The following is a 20307-nucleotide window of genomic DNA, read 5'->3' as shown; positions in this document are numbered from 1 at the left end:
TAATTTTTTTGAATTGACTAAAATAAAAGGTTTAATCACTTAAATGAGATGTCCCATTTTCTGCTTGCGTCGAATCAAAGTAGATTATACTCTTATTGGTCGAAAAATAAACTGAAATTTATCTTTCCTGATCGATCTAATGGATTATTTGATGCGATTTGAACTATGAATCTAATTGTTTGATCATACTTGACAGAAATTTATGATCAATTTCATTGATTATCTCCAATTTGATCTGAATTTTATGAGATTAAGAAATCAAGAATTTCAATTTTCAAATTATGGGACATTTGTTGTGTCTGACATGGTGCTTTTTTTTTATCATATAGAAGGCCTCCCTTTGGTCGGCCGATAAGATATCGAAAGACATTTAATCCCTCAACTATATTCATAAAGGCGAGCGTGTTCTAGTTTCTCTTTTTTTCCCTGACAATTAAGATCTAATGCAACGTATCTTTGATATCAGCAACGGATAGTGCCCGCAACATATATATCGTTGCAAACCTGAAAATTCAAACGTTGCAAAAACCTGGATTTGGTGTAGTGGTTCAGGTTAAATCGAGAAGCAATGGTTCGTGAAAAAGTGTTAGTACATAAAATCCATTTCGAATTAGCTTTGTTTCGCAACATGCATTCTAGGGTCTATATAATTTTGGGATTCCAAGATTTTTTTTTACTGTAGAATCATGTACTTAGTGTTTTAGATTGTTTGCGGTAGATGTGGTAGCAGGTACTAAATATTTTGAAGGTTTAACTGTCGGGATTTAATTTCGTTTCATGTAATTTTAATTTCAGGCTTGATCGAAATTTGGGGGTTTTCATGGTTTTCTTTTTTCTGGTATTTCTTTACTTGGGTTTTTATTCAAAAACTCAACCTTTGTTCTAAGTGTCTTTCGAATTCAAGATCAAAATTCAAATCTTTGATCTGACACTTTGCTGCTTCCGGCTGAGAAGCTATTTCGACGAGCAGAAACATGGAGATGAACATTAAATGTTGATGATGAAGACGAAATCTACTCTCGCCCGTTATATGTGTTTCAGTAGATAGGTTGTCACATGTGCAGCTGACGTGGTTAAAAGCAACTAACAATAATTAAATAAAACCAATAACAATAAATAAAAAGAATTTGTTAACTATCGAGATGTTGGATCACTGTCCTGGAACCCAAACTCTAATTTCAAATTTTCTAGGATCCAAATACAACATTGGTCACTTTTTTGGGATCCAAAATTAAAACATCCCTAAAATCAATCATCAATTTGTGATAACAATCTTCTTTTGCGCCTTTGTTAACTTGTAAATCATGTCCTAACCCATCAAAACAACATTGATTTTACCATCAACAACATCGATTCTTCCTTCTGATTCGTGATTCAGACTTGACCAGAATTCTTAATTTCTTAATATTTACTTGAACTGATATTCTCAATCGACGGACGAAGGGATCGGATTGTGAGGTATGAGGTTATTTTGGGTAGTTTACTAAAAAAAATATGTTTTTGCCACACGTGCATAGTTGCTGACTCAGCTAACCAAGGTTTGGACGGAACCTAACGATAGGAGGATTCACTAATTTCAATCTTTTGGAGGGAGGAAACGCTAATTAGCGATCTTGGCAGGGGAGCAAACACAAAATAGGAAAACTCCTATGGAAAAAAAAATCGTCCACGTCTTTGTGATGAGCCACATCTTATGGACTAAAAATACAACTATGGATGAATTTTTCATCCATATTTGTTTTTGAAGTCCAGATGCTACCCGTCAAATCTGAGGAGATCCCTATGCATTAGTTCATCCAATCATAGGCTGACATGATAATGGATGTGTATATATTTTTTTTATTTTTTTCTCATCCAGTGACTGAATGATCATATGGGAGTTTTTTTTTATAGACGAAATTAGGGACAAATATACCATAAATCAAGCTACGATTTCGTTTAAATTAATAGTGCTCATAAAAGTTGCTAATTTAAAGATTTTGAAACCGGACACTAAACAATAAACAACCAGACGAGGTTTTTGTAAGCAGGGCTATTAGCGACCAGATGGATCATATTTTGACTTTTACCTATGGTGGATTTTGGATTTACTCTGACTTATGGATAATTTTACCTCCATACGATAAGGGTTTCCGAAGATGTTTAATTAATTATTTATGGATGAGTACAATAATAATGAGAATTATAGCAAGTTGGGGGATTTTGGTGTAAAGATGCATAAATTGTAAATAAATTAAACTATTGTAATATGTGTTATTTGTCTGATTGGAAAAAATAAAAACAGTGCAGCATGACAGGTGGTATAATTTATGTTCTCAATCGAATTGCTTGATCTAGTACAAGACCAAAGGAACAGACGGAGAAATTAATAACCTCTAATCATAGTTGTGTCGTTTATTTGAAAATAACAATTAAAGAGGTGGAATATATGAGGAACCAAGTTTCATTCCTCTCTTTTCCAAAACCTCATCATTAAGATGGTATATCACTAGTCCAAAAGACAAGATGTACCGTTAAGATTAGTATATTCAGATAAATTTTTATTTTCACATTTTTAGGAGGACCAAATTAACCTCAATCCACACTGTATTATTAAGTAAAAGAAATTTGAAAATTTCCAAATAATAGGTTGATTAGTCAAGGGCGATTCTTATGGGAAATAAAGTGTTTTATTATTATTTACGACTGGTTTAAATTTTGTTAGATTTTTTTTCTGTCTGTTTTTTTTTTTCTTCTTTAGCTACACGACTTCATTGTTAGTCTCTACTCTTAAAATCTCCATCATTACGAAGTAAAGATTTCAAGTTTCAACTGTTTCACTTTTGTTATTATGATGAGTCACAAATCCTTTTTTTCATCTCAAAACTTCACTCTTCACAGACTTAGTTTGAATTGGGTGCTATAGGCGCTACAATGTGAAACGCTTTTGGCTCGGGAGAGAAGTTGGATATTATCGTCAACTACCTAGATATAGTTGGGGTTGGAAACTAATACAAATAGGGATGTGTGGGTTTTGGATTTTTGTCTTTTCTTGTGGATGAAATCTATGTATATGCTATATGTTTTGCTCTCTTTTTTTCTTCCCTTTTTGAAAGAAAAGTTGCTTTTATTAAGTAGAAACTTCTCTGGGGTACAAACTCCCACAGAGTTATGTTTTGCTGGGCTTGATACACATGCTTCGCTTTATATGGAACTGTGATTTTTCGCTACCGGAAATTTATGAGTCGGATGTTGTGAGAATGTTAAAATAAATTCCGGATTTTGATTTGTTTTTGTGGATCTTGATCACGATTCTTTCTTTTTTTTATTTTAAGATCTATCTTAAAAAAGGGTGATAAGTGCAATTATCTCAACTTGTGACAACTTGTGATATTGTGATTTTCATCGATGATAAGTACAATTTTCACAATAATGAAAAAGAAAAATAGTAGTTTTCACATCAATAAATTGTGATAGTTTCATTATCATAATAATGATATATGAAAATTCCATCTTTCATGATATATTGATATGTAAAACTTCCATCCTTTACAATTGTAAATCATCGCCTATCTAAAAAGATTTCGAACCTGAAGAAACTATAGTGATAATGGGGGTTTTCTTATCGGTTCTAAAATAAAACAAAACAATAACGTAAAAAATAATGTTATATCAAAATAAGAGATCAAATATTTGACCGGAGAGACCTGAAAGATTATGGAATAAATTAACGCTAATAGACTTAATTTAGGGATGTTTTTAATTTTGTTTTACTTAGACTTTCCAAAACTATAACTTCTCAGGGGAAAAAAAACGAATTTATTATCTTAATTTAGTTAAAGGTTATTCATATAATCTAGTAAAACTATTACAAATTTTGGGTTATATATTATTATCTTAATGATGGGTTTTTAACATATGACAAAATAAATAAATAATCTACAAATATAAAAGCCTCAAACTTAGTATTCAATTGATTAATCGTTCACAAAGAAAGTTAAAAACTCACTCAAGCCTATTCCTTTAAGACTCGATCAATAGAGTCGATTCATTTGATATAGTACCAGCCTAATACAAATATTGAGCATATCGTTACAATTTATTAAGGGGTGGCCACTATTAACAATTAACCATTCAGGTAGATAACATTGTTAATGTCTTTGTTATCGACAACTATCATTATAACCCGAATTTGAATTCGACACATGTAACTCAACATCTTCGGGGCTTTTGGCTTCGGTATTTTCATCAATTATTTGGACATAATTAAAAAAACTGGATACTCCAAAACCTCCTTTCAAAGGGAAATGACCATTACCTATTTGAGTTGTAATATGTCGTCCCTTAAATCTCTCATCAAAAATTTCTCCACTGAACCCTATTTTTGTTGCTGTCTTTGATAATCGGGTGAATAAAGAACTTAGATAATATCTCACAGGAATACCTTGGATTTGTACCCCACCAATTTCCACTATTTTGGTCCTGCAAAAATATTAATGTTAATTTTTAGAGCAAAATTGACAAAATAATGTGAGCGAGACACTGATTAATTCCATTTTCTTAGCTTGTATATACCGAAGGTGACATATTTTTGGTCCCCTTTGAAAGTGGACAAGACATTTCCGTGAAGTTGCAACCAAGGGCGACATCATAGGATGTTTTCAAAAAACCTTCACATTCGAGGTTGGTGCAACTATTTTAATAGCCATTGGCCTGACATAAAAACAAAAAGAAATTGAATGATATTCAACAAAAATTGATGGCTTTCAGAGATTCATATCCCTTTCCCCTAGGAGATTTTCTAGTGAATATTCGTCCTAGTGTATGAAGTATAATATATTGTAATTCCGATCTATTATCGAAAAGGAAATAAACCAGGTGGATTTTCGTTGAGCAATAACACTCACAGTTCACCGCATAAAGAATCTGTTGTGGTAGTCACTGTATCTTGGTTGGAACTCCTAATTAAGAAGATAGATCAGAACTTGATAAAATAAGTTTGAATAATGGAAACATAGCCTTGAGTGGATAAGTTACTTCCCATCCAGCTTCGATGCTATTAAAATCTTCAGAGCCACTGGCTAAAACCCATATTTGAGATACACTTATCTCAGCTGGTGTTTCCGCTACCAGATTCCAAATATTTATTTTTGTTTGTGCTCCTAGAAAATTTCCGTGCACCATAATTATCGCGTACATAAAAAAATTTAAAGCACATACAACACACAGAATGTCCAAAATTATTACAACAATATACACTAACGAAACCAATTAATAAAACTTTTCAGAAAAACTATTGTGTATAAATATACCTCAAGGCCGTCCATAATGTTATTTGGTTTTAAGGTATTAGGCGTCTTAAAATGAGAAAATTATGACGACGTTTACGCAAAAGTGTTGGATGATTATCTTTTATATTCCTTCGTATAGGAATAGTTGTGGACATGTTCCATACTTATGCCAAGTTTGTGTAAGCTGAAACGTTCCAAGATTATTTAATTTTATATTCTCCGGGTTTATACTTGGTCTCATCTGTTTCATATATACAAAAAAAAAGGACTACTCTCTTTAGAGTTTGAATTTTTGAAATAAAAACATATTATATATATATATATATATATATATATATATATATATATACACATATTATGAAGTGAATGATGATTTAGAGAAGGTTGTTCGTAAATATCATAAATACGTCGAGAAGCATGAGATTATTGTTTAAACGAATGTAAACTAATTTTTACCTTAATGGTCTTGATTATTACTTTGGTCAAAGCATTTGAAATCATTTTTCCATCAACTAATTCTTCAGAAACTAAAATTACAAAAATAAGGATGACTAGACTGATTATGAAACTGGTTGAGACCATGCATTTCGATATTATTAATCTGATTCTTTTCAGAACCCAACAATACTACGTACACATGATATATGATATGAGAGTTGGAGGAAATCGATTTGTATATATATGGGATTACACATATTATGCGACATTAATTATTTACCTTTTATGGTCGATAAACAAGGGAACATTAATCTTTTACCTACTACTAATAATATATACTCCATGTATCCCTATTTAGATGAACGAGTACGCGTTTTCACGAAGATTAAGAATAAAAAATTAAATATTTTCTAGAAAATACCCTTAATTATACTTCCTACTACTCTTAGTTTTCAATTCTAGTCTTTAGTATATATTATACGATTATGTTAGTTGTGAAGAAAACTCGTTTTAAGAGTGAAGTTTTAGTAATGCCATTTATGATATTGAAGTGAGGATAATTTAGGGGGAATAAAGAATGAAAACTTTCATCTACTATGAGACTTATAAAGAAAAATCGAAACTTTCATTTAAATAGCAACGGAGGGAATCAAAGAGAATCCATTCTCACTCATAATATTTGTTGTAATAAACACATATCAAATATTCTCATTAAAAATATCTATTCTAATAATAGTAAGATATAGATAAGTGCATGATTCATATGATTTTAATGTCCATTCCATACTTGCTTTAGTTATTATTCTTGCAATATTTTCGTATTATTACTCTTGTTTGCTCTTATTTGCCTCTAATAAGTGAATCGTCCAAAAAGGATCTACAAAGTTCTGAAAAGAGCTAAGAAGAGAAGTATTACAAGTATCCAAGTGCCCAAGTCCAAGAGAAGTGGAAGAAATGCGACGAAAATGAGCAAAACGCTCAAAATCAAGAGACGGGCCAAAGACTGATCTTAACTCATTAAAATTAAGGATTTATCATCATCATATTTAATAGAATTGAAATATAGAAATAATTCAAAAAGAATGAGGTCATTTCGAGTTCGGACGAAGAAGTTGTGGCCAAAACGAGTTTTTGTTGAATACCGAAGACAGTAAAGTTCGCGGACGGGTTTCATACTTTAATTCCGAAAATATCTTCTGGAATTTAAAGTTCGCGGACTGAGTTCGCGTACTTAGCAAGTGGAAAACGTGTATTAATACCTTGAAAATCCTAAGGGCATGTTTGGATTCGTCATTTCGTTATTTCGGGTGGGTTCTTGAACCAAACTAAATACTTGGATACCAAGTAATGTAAATCTATAAAAGGGTATTAGGTTATTTTAAAGAATCATTCAATAATCGATCTCATATTATACTTTTGTTCTTCATAAAATATTCTAGGGTTCACTCTTTTAGGGGAAAACCGGGTAATTGTGTAATCATGAGTAGCTAAATCCTTTGTTGATTAAGGATGAATTCAATGTTCTAAGAGTGAAGCTTTATTAATAATACAAGTCTATTTGAGGTTTTAATCATCATCGTTCGTTTTCATTATATTTAGGGTTTATGATTGATTCTTATATTGGTTTGGGTGTGCAACCAGATTAGTCTATTTATCATTCTATTGCTAGTAGTGAGTTGAGCGATCCGTAATTGTCGTGCATCTCCTACACAAGTAGAGAACATGAGACCTTGCAGAGAGATTCTGTAAAGCAATCGTGTGTGGAAAAAACACCAGTAAGTGAACCAAGCGTACTGAGTTTAACTGTTGGAATCAAACCTAAATTCACAAACCCTAAAGCGTTTGATTGAGTTACACCTTGTAAGCGTACCTCAAGGCGGTTCAGTTGAATATAACCCGGTGACTAAGCGTACCTGTTATCCGGTGATACAAGGAGTTTTGGGGATAGCTAAGCGTACCTGCTATTCTACGGTTGGTGATGAATGGTTTTAACGGAAGATAGATAAGTATTCTAATCCTGCTATCGCTTGGTAACGGCGAAGGATTCCTTAATCATATTTATTCTTTATTGTCTTTCTATTTATCTTAAAACCAGTCCCCCTTTATTTTTTTACTTTATTTTGCTAATACAAATAACATATCAATTACACAGCTCTCTGTGGGAACGATCTCTTACTACTGCTATATTACCAGTTAATTAGTGGGAAATATATTTATTAATTTGTTGAGTCTACGACAACCCATACAAATTTTGGCGCCGCTGCCTGGGAGCATTCGCTAATTGATTTGTTATTTGTTTAGCTTGTTTTTATTCTTGTTTTGATTTTCTATTTCTTGTGAGTCGCCATGTTTCCTTACGGAAATAACATGTACGAAGCACAAGATCAATCATATAATAGTGGTAATCAATATGGTTTTCGATCTCATTCTTATGACAACTACCAGCCATCCTATGGGTACAATCAAAACCAATCTTTTGGCTATGATCAATATCCCACAGAACCTTATGAATATTCTCATACATGTCAACAACCTTATGACGGGCATGTAAGTGATCAATCACAAGGATGGGAGGATAGTTATGCTTCTAATCCTATTTCTTCAAGTGTTGCAGATCAAATGTGTACCATGATGGAAGATATTCGCATACAAATAGAAAAATATTACCATGGGGTGGAAAAATATTACCATGAGTTAGAGCAACATCAACAAAGCGTTGATCAATCACTCCAAGAACTTCAAGAGGGCATTAACAACTTAAGAAGAGACATGGATCAGATTAAGGAAGAAATGGAGAAACATGAGAAATCTTTGGAAAGTCCATGTAATAGTGATGAAGTTATTCCAGCTCCGGATCTTAATAATGATCATTCTCCTATTCAAAAGGAGGAGCCTTGGTATGACCGAACCATTGTTATGAACGGTGTAAAATACTCGAATACATATCAACGTTACAATGAACATCCAGATTACAATGTTTTTAGGCCGGTTGATTTGCAAGGAGTAGACCCGATTATTCCCTCGACTGATACTCATACAAAATACCCTAAAAAATTTACTGAAGAAGAGTTCATGAGAGCGGAATTTGATTCAGATGATGAGAGTGTTGAAGAGATGGAGATTGAGAACGAAACCAAATTGATTGAAGTCGTGGAACACCGAACTGAGTTAGATAATAATAGTTCAATAGAGGACCACAGTATATTTGAGGTAAATAATTCACTTGAGATAATTGATGAGGATCCGGTACAAGGTTTATCTAATCCTTTGCTTAATCCTATATCTATTGATCCTTTCCATCCAATTAAAGTAGATTCTCAAAGAGTTGTTAACCCAACTTTTAAGAAAATACCTCACTTAGGATTGGAGTTGTGTGCTTCCAAAGTTTTAACGGATTATTTTTCTTCTAAGTATCCACCACTTGATGTGTTTGATTCGAGTATTGTGCAGGTTCATCAAGCTGAGGAACCTATTGAAGTTCCCGAATTTTATGTTCTCTATCCACTTCCGAGTGTAGAAAGGACTAAGTGTGGGGGAAACTTCAATAAAGTGGTAGCTTCAATATTTATATTTTGTGCTAATGTTTTTGTGAAGCTATTATTTAAACTGCAAATTGTTATTTGGAAGGATTTGTCGGGAAACCGAGATTACGTTCATCTCGAACCGGCATGTTTCCATAGAAGTCAATTTCATGAAACATCCTACTTTAGATAACTTAGCTCGAATGCGTCTCTTACATATTTAGATTAGCATGATCGGATAATACTAGCACGAATATACAATCAATACGATAATAGACAATCACACACGACACAAAGATTACGTGGTTCACCTTTGTAGGCTACATCCACGGCCAAAACCACCCCGAGAATCTTCATTATCATAACAAGTTATTACATCGTCACACATCATATAGTCAACTAGTTATATAACCCACTTACGTTAGAAACAACAAGACATATTACGAAGAGTTTACCTCTTCCTTTGTTCTTCTTCTTCCATAAACCTATACCGCCATGGTTGCTTCGACTTTAAACAAAAACATTAAGAACATCATGAATTATAGCTTCCCCATATGAACCCTAGAAACCCTAGATTTCTCATATACCCGTTCTCACTACAAGTATCTCTTCTCACAAAGATTTTTCCGAATCACCAACCATCGTAGGACACAACGGTTGTGACCATCAACCACTCTCGTTAAGAGAGGATTCTACAAGAGAATTAACCAAGAAAATGATTTCTAATCACCATATAAGCCCTCTTATATAGTAGTTAAATCCTTGCTCCCCAAGTCTTAGAACTCCTAAAAATAGACTTACACCTTAATTAGGAAATCCCTAAACTTGGAAAACACTCCTCCAAACCGTCATACAAGTTTCCTAATCCTAGTAAACCTTGTAGACATTCCAAACCCGAAACTGACCTTTAGCCAAAGTTTTGACAGCATTAGATCACTGTTTTCTGCTGCAAACCTGTTACTTAAAGTCTGTTTTCAGTCATATGGTTTTGTATACGGAAGAAAATCCCAACAATCACCACATTTTGTGACGTGAACAAAACCTTCGTCTTCACTCCAACAAAGCATGAATGTTTACCACCTTATACAAGGACATCCTCGCGGACATCATCACTAGCACGAATCGAAATTTTCTTGTACTTTGAGATTGAACCACCACCTAAGCCAAATTCCTCCTTTGCACTTGCACCACCGGAATAGATATTTGTCGATCTTCTAGCCTCACCACAAACAACTTCTTCATATAATTTATACAAGTTTCTGCATTACTTGTATAAAAATACTTCGTCGCCATGATCATTCATTATCCCACCTTAGTAGAATACTTCTTCTTCGACACATGTTTAACACTTGACATTTTTTGATCTGAGCCATCAAACAATTCCAGACGTATTTCACCAACTCCAAGAACCAACAATCTTGAGTCATCCTCCATGTAGACAAAACGTGCTACAAATTTCATATGTTGTGTATGAACGATTGTCACTTAGCACCACCATGATTCAAAACATTCTCCTGACAATATTTGCAGACGCCAGTTGAACCCACGGACGATCTTCTCTTGCAAAGAAAACACCTTCAACACGAATCATAGTCACATCAAGCAAAGTTGTCGAATCTTTATTGATATCGTCCCATTTTTTGTTCGGTCTTTATTTACTCATCATCTTCATGATCTATATAATTCTGCTACAAACCAAGATTTTCTCTTCTTTGAAACCTCTTGTTCAAATTACCGAATCATTGTCATCTTTATCCACGCTCACCGCACCACTTGTCGGGAAACCGAGATTACGTTCATCTCGAACCGACATGTTTCCATAGAAGTCAATTCCATAAAACATCCTACTTTAGACAACTTAGATCGAATCAATCATACATCTTTATATTAGCATGATCGGATAATACTAGCACGAATATACAATCAATACGATAATAGACAATCACACACGACACAAAGATTACGTGGTTCACCTTTGTAGGCTACATCCACGGCCAAAACCACCTTGAGAATCTTCATTATCATAACAAGTTATTCATCGTCACACATCATATAATCAACTAGTTCTAAACCCACTAGATAAACGTTAGAAAAAACAAGACATATTACGAAGATTTTACCTCTTCCTTTGTTCTTCTTCTTCCATAAACCTCCACCGCCATGGTTGCTTCGACTTTAGACAAGAACATGAAGAAAATCATGAATTATAGCTTCCTCATATGAACCCTAGAAACCCTAGATTTCTCCCATACCCGTTCTCACTACAAGTCTCTCTTCTCACAAGGATTTTGCCCCATCACCAACCATCGTAGGACACAACGGTTGTGACCATCAACCGCCCTCGTTAAGAGAGGATTCTACAAGATAATTAACCAAGAGAATGATTTCTACTCACAATATAAGCCCCTTATATAGTAGTTAAATCCTTTCTCCCCAAGTCTTAGAACTCCTAAAAATAGACTTACACCTTAATTAGGAAATCTCTAAACTTGGAAAACAATCCTCCAAACCGTCATACAAGTTTCCTAATCCTACTAAACCTGGTAGACATTCCAAACCCGAAACTGACCTTTAGCCACGGTTTTGACAACATTAGATCATTGTTTTCTGCTGCAAAACTGTTACCTAAAGTCTGTTTTCAGTCATATGGTTTTGTATACGGAACAAAACCCCAACAGGATTACCAAATTTTCAGATTGTTGGTGTACGGACGATAACAATAACGTCGGGATGACAATGTTAAACCAAGCGCTGCATGGGAGGAAACCCATCGGTTTTGTATCTCTATCCCTTTTATTTTTAATTTTCTTAGTTTTTCATATCATATCTTGCATTCCCATCTTAGATTTTACAAAGTCCTATATCTATAATGAAAGTTTTGACGAATTCTCGTCAGAAAATTCTGATTGTGCACTTGTCACGAAAATAACTCTCGAGACTTCGTACGAAGTCCGATTTGAGTGGTTGACCCCAACTTTTAAAGAGGAAAGACTCTTATTTATTTTAAAAAAAAGAAAATTTGAATTCGAAGTCTGTTAAGTTGGAGCGATAGGCATGGACATTTGAGATTCGGTATTTTTCCAGAACTTTTTCAGATTGCATGTCTGATAGACACATTTTTGTGTCCGATTTGTCTCGATTCTATATATTTTTAGGGCTCATTTTTGTACTTATTATGGTGTTTTATTTATTTGTAGGTATTTTTGGCTAATAAACATTTTTGGAAAAAATTGGCTCGAAAAGTTGTCGGAAAGCACCCGGAGGACATTTGCTATTCGGACTCTCACTTTGGATAAGGGGTAACCTAATTACTAAGGGGCATACCATTTCCAGGCATCTGCTAATCGCACCCCTACTCTGGATAAGGGGAAACCATCTTCAACATTCAAAAACCAGAAAATTGGCGGGAAAATAGTGCAGTTAAAGAACAGTTTTGGTGATCGTGATTTGGAGGAGTTTGAGGTCGATTAAACCTCTGATTTTCATAGGATAGACTCCTTATGAGTCTAGGAATCTGATATGGGTGTTTAAATCGATTAGAATGGGGTCAAACGACGGATTTTTCTCACAACAAGAAAATATGGAAAGTCACGTGTGTGACCTGTTTTAGGGAATTTTAGAGTGATTAAAACGTTGTAAACCTTCCCAAAGATTTGTATCTAAGGAAGAGTTTAGAATAAAAAGGAAAGCTCAGAAACGCGTAGAAATCCTAAAACAAGAAATTGTCGCAACTTGGCCGTGAAAAGAAGGAAAGAGATTTTGGAAGATTTGGGAGAGATTTAATCGATATTTTTGATATAAATAGATGTCTTGGGTCATATAGAAGGGGTGTCGAGAGTTTTGGAACCTAAGGAGAGCCAGAGAAGAAGAAATCAGAGCTTTACCAAACTCTGTTTCTGCTGCTGCTGCTGTTGAAGAAGAAGAACAACTGAAGAACATTGACCCTCGGTAGACAGTCGCATAAAAGTGTCGCTGTTTAACAGCTGAAGACATTAGTTGTTCAGGGCAGTCTTATTTCAGGGCAGTCTTAAATCAGCGACAAAGCAACAGTTTTTCTGTAACAGTTCCATTGTAATAGCTGTTTTGCAACACCAATACACTGTTGCAAACAGTCTGTGTTATTACTTTTCACTCTTTTAATCATCTTTTGATCAACAAACACATATTTTGAGATCATGATTAATATGAGGAGCTAAACCCCATTGCTGAGGCGATAGAGGAAGCTATTTTTCCAACAAAAAGTGGTATATTCTATTTTATCTTTTTATTTGCAATAATTATATGATTATTTTCCTTGAAATATTATTGAATATCATTTTTATTTGAGTGATTATGGTCTATTTTGATGGAGTATGCTCAGTTTTAAGACTTTTGATGCTTCATACTTGGTATTTACAATTATTACTTTTGAAAATCTGCTTGTGAAATATTTTAGAATCAAATTAAACAAGAAAATTGCATAAATATAAGTATTGGTTTAATCACTTTGAACTTGGAAAATAGTGGAATCTTAGCCTCAGTGTTTCTTTTAGTATTGATATCATCCTTGACTGAGTTTGCTATAATTTTTAGTGAGTTTTCTATTTTAATATTATGATTTAAGTCTAATTAATATCCTTCACAAGTCTGAGAATCGAACCACTTTTACCACTATCTACAAATCACATCAATTTTTGGCGCCGCCAACGCGGACTTGTTTTTAGGGTTTTAGAATTTTTTTTTTATTTTTTTTATTTTTTTTGTCTTTTTTTATATTTTTGGGTATTTATCTTGTGTCTACAGGTTCTGGATCATAAATAAAATTGAGCCAGGGAGTTTGGTGATTTCATAAAGACTTGGAGCTAAAGATTAAAGCAAAAAGAACAGAAAAGAAGACAATTTTATTTTTAGACAATTTTAGTTTAGGGTTTGTTTATTTTATTTTATTTAAAAAAAAATTGTATTAGGGTTTATTATTTTTGTAATTTTTCTTTATTTTTTTTGGACTTTTGGACTTTGGGACATTATTTTTTTTTATTACCCTACGGAAGGGTACTTTAAATATAAACTGTTTGCAGAGAAGGAGGACAATTACGATATTGTCTCTGCACCTTGGGTTCGTACACTAGACATCAGAGTCAGTGGCTCGAGTCGACTACAACCGATTCATCCCCCGTCTGGAACGGGAGGTAAGATTTTAAACACTCGTGAATCCCCTGTCAGCGAGTTACTGGACTCCTTCGTATGCATATATGTTGAGGATTGAATACGGACATTTATTTTTCTAGTAAAGGGCAAGGCCTGGCCATACAAGATAAGGGTTCGGATTTCATCACCGTTCTCTTCATGCCCGCTTTAGGAACACGTAACCTACGCGAACCTAAGCCTAAAATTTTGACTAGAATGAGACCGATAGGGTAACGAGCTTAACAGGAAAGTCATTCGAAAAATATTGGTTACTCTTTTAAGCATACTTCGAAGTTCGTGACGGTTTCTGTAAGTTGAATGCGTGACTGCGTCGCCTTGTAATACCGGTGAGGCCTTGGGTATCAAAGCTCCACCGAGCTTTCCTCGCCTCTATTCAACTTACGTTAACTCGGATTGATTCCAGAGGGGTTTGCTTAAATGTAACGAATTCCCGTTCGAAGGATTAGAAGCTGGTCTAGAAACAATCTAAGTGGAGCCATCATGCTTTTTGTTTGCTAGAAATCAATAGGTTTGATTTGGTTGAGTCGGCCTTGATCTGTGTTTGCTTACCCTTCCAATTTAGAAAATTCTATTGTATGCCTGAACGTAAAAGAGACGCACTAGGTAGATTTGTTAAAGAGAAACCTAGTAGTTCGAAGCGTCTCGATTACCTTAATCTAGAAAGTCCGGCTTTTGAAGAGTCTGTTTTTGAACGTTCTTTGACTGAGGAGAGAATCCATGTTGCTCCGATAGCGCCAGAAATGGCAACTTTGAAAGCTTTGTTGAATCCAACTAGGACTACCCGTCCTTCGTGTATTAAGTTAGCTGAAACGGAGGCACCCTATGAACTGAAACCTGGGACCTTACAGATGCTCCCAATCTTTTTAGGGAAAAAAATGAAAACCCTTATTACCATGTTAGGGATTTTGAGGAAATTTGTAGTACTCTAAGAATTAGAGGCTTAGATGATGATGCTTTGAAACTTAGGTTATTCCCATTTTCCCTGAAAGATAAGGCCAAGTCGTGGCTGTATAGTTTGGACTCCGAGTCAATTGAGACATATGAACAACTTACATCTGCCTTTTTCAATAAGTTTTTCCCTAGGCACAAAACATCGTCTATTAGGACGCAAATATGCACATTTTCACAACAAGAGGGAGAATCTTTATATAGGTATTTGGAAAGGTTCAATGATTTATTATCCCAGTGTCCTCATCATGGTTTAGAAAAGGTTAGGCTAGTTCAGATCCTTTATGAGGGTTTAGATTATTCCACAACGACCATGGTTGAGTCTCTATGCACTGGTGGATTTGAAAACCAAACTGTTGATGCGGCGATGGAATTTTTTAATGAAATCGCCGAAAAAACCCAGCAATGGGAAAATAGTAGGGCACCCCAGAAAACAATTTTTTAAGTAGAGGAAACGTTAATAGGGTAGAAGGAGGCTATGAATCAGATGCCAAAATTGCTGCTATAGCAAAAAGGTTAGAAGCCTTAGAAGTGGGCCAGACTAGTGGTAGAGTGGAGCCTTTTTGGGAAGGCCAGAATATTGAAGAGCAGGCCAATGCTCTTTATAATAACACTAGATTTGATAACCGTCAAAAGATTGACCCATATTCAGAAACCTATAATCCTGGTTGGAGAAACCATCCGAACCTTTCGTGGTCTAAGGGCCAAAGTCAAGGTCAGTTTAGTAATTCTAATGCTCCCCCAGGTTTTGGCTATACTAAGAATCCTTCAGGACTAGCTCAGTTTCAGAATCAGTCAGATAAGAAAATCCTAAGTTTAGAGGAATCTCTCGCCTTGTTAACTCAGCAAACTGCAAAATTCCAGTTATCCGTAGAACAGAGTCTACAAGCTAGTAACAGGATAGGACAAGAAAATAGTCAGGCTATTTCCGAGTTAAAAACCCAGGTTGGTCTGATAAGTGATTCTTTGAGAGAAAAAGGTAAGTTTCCTAGTCAAACACAACCCAACCCTAGAGGAGTTCATGAATTAGGTGCAAAACCATCGAATCAATTGAATGTTGTTAGAACCCTTAGAAGTGGTAGAGTTGTAGACAATAAGGTAACCATGCCCGATAGTGAACATACTGTAGTTCACCCCTCAGGATCTCACCTCTCAGGACCAGTAGCTGAAGAGACTGATAAAGTTTCTGATGATGTGAATTCGGTTCCTGAAAGGTCTGATTTTAGGCCTAGAGCCCCATTTCCTCAGCTATTAGTACCAACAAAGAAGGAATCGAACTTTAATGACATAGTGGAGGTTTTTAAGCAAGTTACCATAAACCTTCCCTTATTAGATGCAATTAGGCAAATTCCTGCTTATGCCAAGTTCCTTAAGGATATGTGTACGCGAAAGCGAAAACTTAGCGTCCATAAGAAAGCCTTTTTAGCTAGTCACGTAAGTTCAATCATTCAGAACACCACAACTCCAAAGTACAAAGACCCAGGTTCTCCTACCATTGCTTGCACAATAGGTAACTTCCGGGTAGAAAAAGCTTTACTTGACTTAGGAGCCAGTGTGAACTTACTGCCATTCCATGTATACTTACAGCTAGGACTTGGTGAAATGAAACCTACTCAGATGACACTGCAGTTAGCTGATAGGTCTGTTAAAATCCCTCGAGGTGTTATCGAGGATGTTCTTATTGAGGTCGACAAGTTTATTTATCCAGTGGATTTCGTGGTCCTAGATACCCAACCTGTCCCTGACCCAGAGAACCAGATACCTGTGATTTTAGGTCGCCCATTTTTAGCTACGTCTAATGCGATCATTAACTGTCGAAATGGTGTGATGAGTTTATCTTTTGGTAATATGACTATGGAGATGAACATTTTTAATGTCAGTAAGCAACCTCATGAGCTAGATGACACATGTGTTGAGGAGGTGAACATGATAGAAGCCTTAGTTCAGGAGTCATTACCAAACATCTTGTCTGAAGACCCATTAGAAAGTTGTCTATCCCATTTTGGTTTAGATTTTGACGACGATAGCACTATTGAACAGGTGAATGCTCTATTAGATTCTACCCCTGTGTTAGACACTGATAGATGGAAAGCTAGGTTCGAACCGTTACCAGTTTCTGAGACTACCCTAATTCCTTCTTTAGAAGAGCCCCCAAAGTTGGACCTTAAACCACTACCCGATACTCTAAAGTATGTGTTTTTAGGCCCATCTGAGACTTTACCTGTGATTGTAGCTTCCAATTTGGATAGTGATCAGGAAAGTAGGCTAGTAAATGTACTTCAAGACAATAAGGAAGCTTTAGGGTGGACTATAGCAGACATTAAGGGTATAAGTCCTACTGTGTGTATGCATCAGATTCATTTAGAGGAAGACTCCAAACCTTCTAGGGAGATGCAACGTCGACTGAACCCTAACATGAAAGAGGTAGTTCGAAAAGAGGTGCTTAAGTTGTTAGATGCAGGTATTATTTACCCAATTTCAGACAGTAAGTGGGTCAGCCCTGTTCAGGTTGTCCCCAAGAAATCAGGTATCACTGTAGTCCAGAATGATAATAATGAATTAATCCCAACCCGAGTCGTGTGTGTATTGACTATAGGAAATTGAACAAGGTCACAAGGAAGGATCACTTTCCCCTTCCTTTTATCGACCAAATGCTAGAGCGATTAGCTGGACATAGTCACTATAGATGGCTACTCCGGTTATAATCAGATCGTTATTGCCCAAGAAGACCAAGAGAAAACCACCTATACCTGTCCCTTTGGTACCTTTGCGTATAGACGCTTGCCTTTCGGGCTATGTAATGCCCCTGCAACTTTTCAGCGTTGTATGATGAGCATATTTTCTGATATGGTAGAACGGTTCTTAGAGGTCTTTATGGATGATTTTTCAGTGTTTGGTTCATCTTTCGATGAGTGCTTGCATCATTTGACATTAGTGTTGACTAGGTGTAAGGAAAAAAATTTAGTGCTTAATTGGGAAAAATGCCATTTCATGGTTAAATCAGGAATTGTATTAGGGCACATCGTCTCTTCAAAGGGTATAGAGGTAGACAAAGCCAAAGTTGACCTTATTAAGACTTTACAGGTCCCAAAAACCGTAAAAGATATTAGGTCATTCCTAGGGCATGCAGGTTTTACCGTCGATTCATTAAGGATTTTAGCTTGATTTCTAGACCTCTTTGCAATTTGCTTGCAAAAGATGTTAAGTTTGTCTTTGATGATGCTTGTTTAGAGGCTTTTGAGAAGCTTAAAACTTTACTCACTACTGCCCCGATAGTCCAGGCACCTAACTGGAACCTACCCTTTGAGATTATGTGTGATTCTTCAGATTATGCTATAGGCGTCGTTTTAGGACAACGAGAAAACAAATTACTTCATGTGATTTATTATGCTAGCAAAACTCTGAATGATGCCCAAATGAACTACACAACTACCGAGAAGGAACTTTTAGCCATCGTGTTTGCCTTGGATAAGTTTAGGTCCTACCTATTAGGTTCTAAGATCATAATCTATACAGATCATGCTGCTTTGAAATACCTTTTATCTAAGAAGGATACCAAACCTAGATTGATTAGATGGATCCTATTGTTACAGGAATTTTCCCCAGACATTAGAGACAAAAAGGGTGCAGAAAATGTAGTAGCAGATCACTTGTCTAGGCTAGTTGTTAGTTCCCCTAGTGATTCCCTTCCTATAAGGGATAGCTTTCCTGATGAACAATTGTTCTCTGTTTCCCAATCACCTTGGTATGCAAATATAGTGAATTATCTTGTTACTGGTCGAACCCCTCAACATTGGGGTAAGCAAGATCGTTCTAGGTTTTTAGCCGAGGTTAAGCATTTCTTTTGGGACGATCCTTATCTGTTTAAGTATTGTCCGGACCAGATTATTAGGAGATGTGTATCTGAGAGTGACCAGTCTAGTATTATCTCCTTTTGTCATGAACATGCATGTGGGGGTCATTTTAGTGCTAAGAAGACTGCTGCTAAGATTTTGCAGTGTGGATTTTACTGGCCTTCGTTGTTTAAAGATTCCCATAGTCATTGTGTTTCTTGTGAGCGTTGCCAGAAGTTAGGAACCATTTCCCGTAGAAATATGATGCCTTTGAACCCTATTTTAGTGATTGAGGTCTTTGATGTGTGGGGCATTGATTTTATGGGTCCATTTCCTATTTCGTTTGGTTATCTTTACATACTTGTCGCTGTAGACTATGTGTCTAAGTGGGTTGAGGCGGTTCCGTGTAGAACGAATGACCACAGGGTCGTAGTCCAGTTTTTGAAAGAGAATATACTTACACGTTTTGGTACGCCGCGAGCTATAATTAGTGATGGAGGTTCACACTTTTGTAATAGACCGTTTTCTCTTTTAATGAAACAATACGGTATTACCCATAAAGTAGCAACCCCATATCACCCTCAGACTAGTGGTCAGGTAGAGGTTTCCAATAGGGAAATTAAACGTATTCTAGAGAAAACAGTTAATCCAAATAGGAAAGACTGGTCGTCGAGGCTTACTGATGCCTTATGGGCTTACCGTACTGCGTTTAAGACACCCATTGGAATGTCACCTTATCGTTTAGTGTTTGGCAAGGCATGTCACCTGCCTGTTGAGTTAGAGCATCGAGCCTATTGGGCTATTAAGAACTTAAACTTTTCACTTGACAAGGCAGGAGCTCAAAGAAAGCTCCAGCTCAATGAGTTGGACGAGATTCGTAGAGATGCATACGATAGTGCTAAGGAGTATAAGAACAAAATGAAACTTGTGCATGATAGGAATATTTTACGAAAGTCATTTTCTCCAGGTCAAAAAGTTCTTCTGTATGACACTCGTTTGCATCTATTCCCCGGGAAGTTGCGCTCTCGGTGGACCGGTCCTTTTGTGGTCCGTACTGTTTTTCCTCATGGCGCTGTTGAGATTGAGACACCAGATGGTAGTAGTTCTTCG

The 20307-nt window shown here is 35.8% G+C and overlaps 1 pseudogene; it reads right to left on the bottom strand.

Annotated features, from left to right (window-relative positions):
• Window positions 1–15519: 15519 nt before the first annotated feature.
• Window positions 15520–15619, bottom strand: LOC113307195 (annotated as a pseudogene).
• Window positions 15620–20307: the final 4688 nt, after the last annotated feature.

This window comes from Papaver somniferum, chromosome 8 (genome assembly GCF_003573695.1).
Source record: "Papaver somniferum cultivar HN1 chromosome 8, ASM357369v1, whole genome shotgun sequence".
Classification (NCBI taxonomy): domain Eukaryota; kingdom Viridiplantae; phylum Streptophyta; class Magnoliopsida; order Ranunculales; family Papaveraceae; genus Papaver; species Papaver somniferum.
Note: the sequence above shows the minus strand (reverse complement) of the source record. Positions and strands in the feature narration are given on the sequence as shown.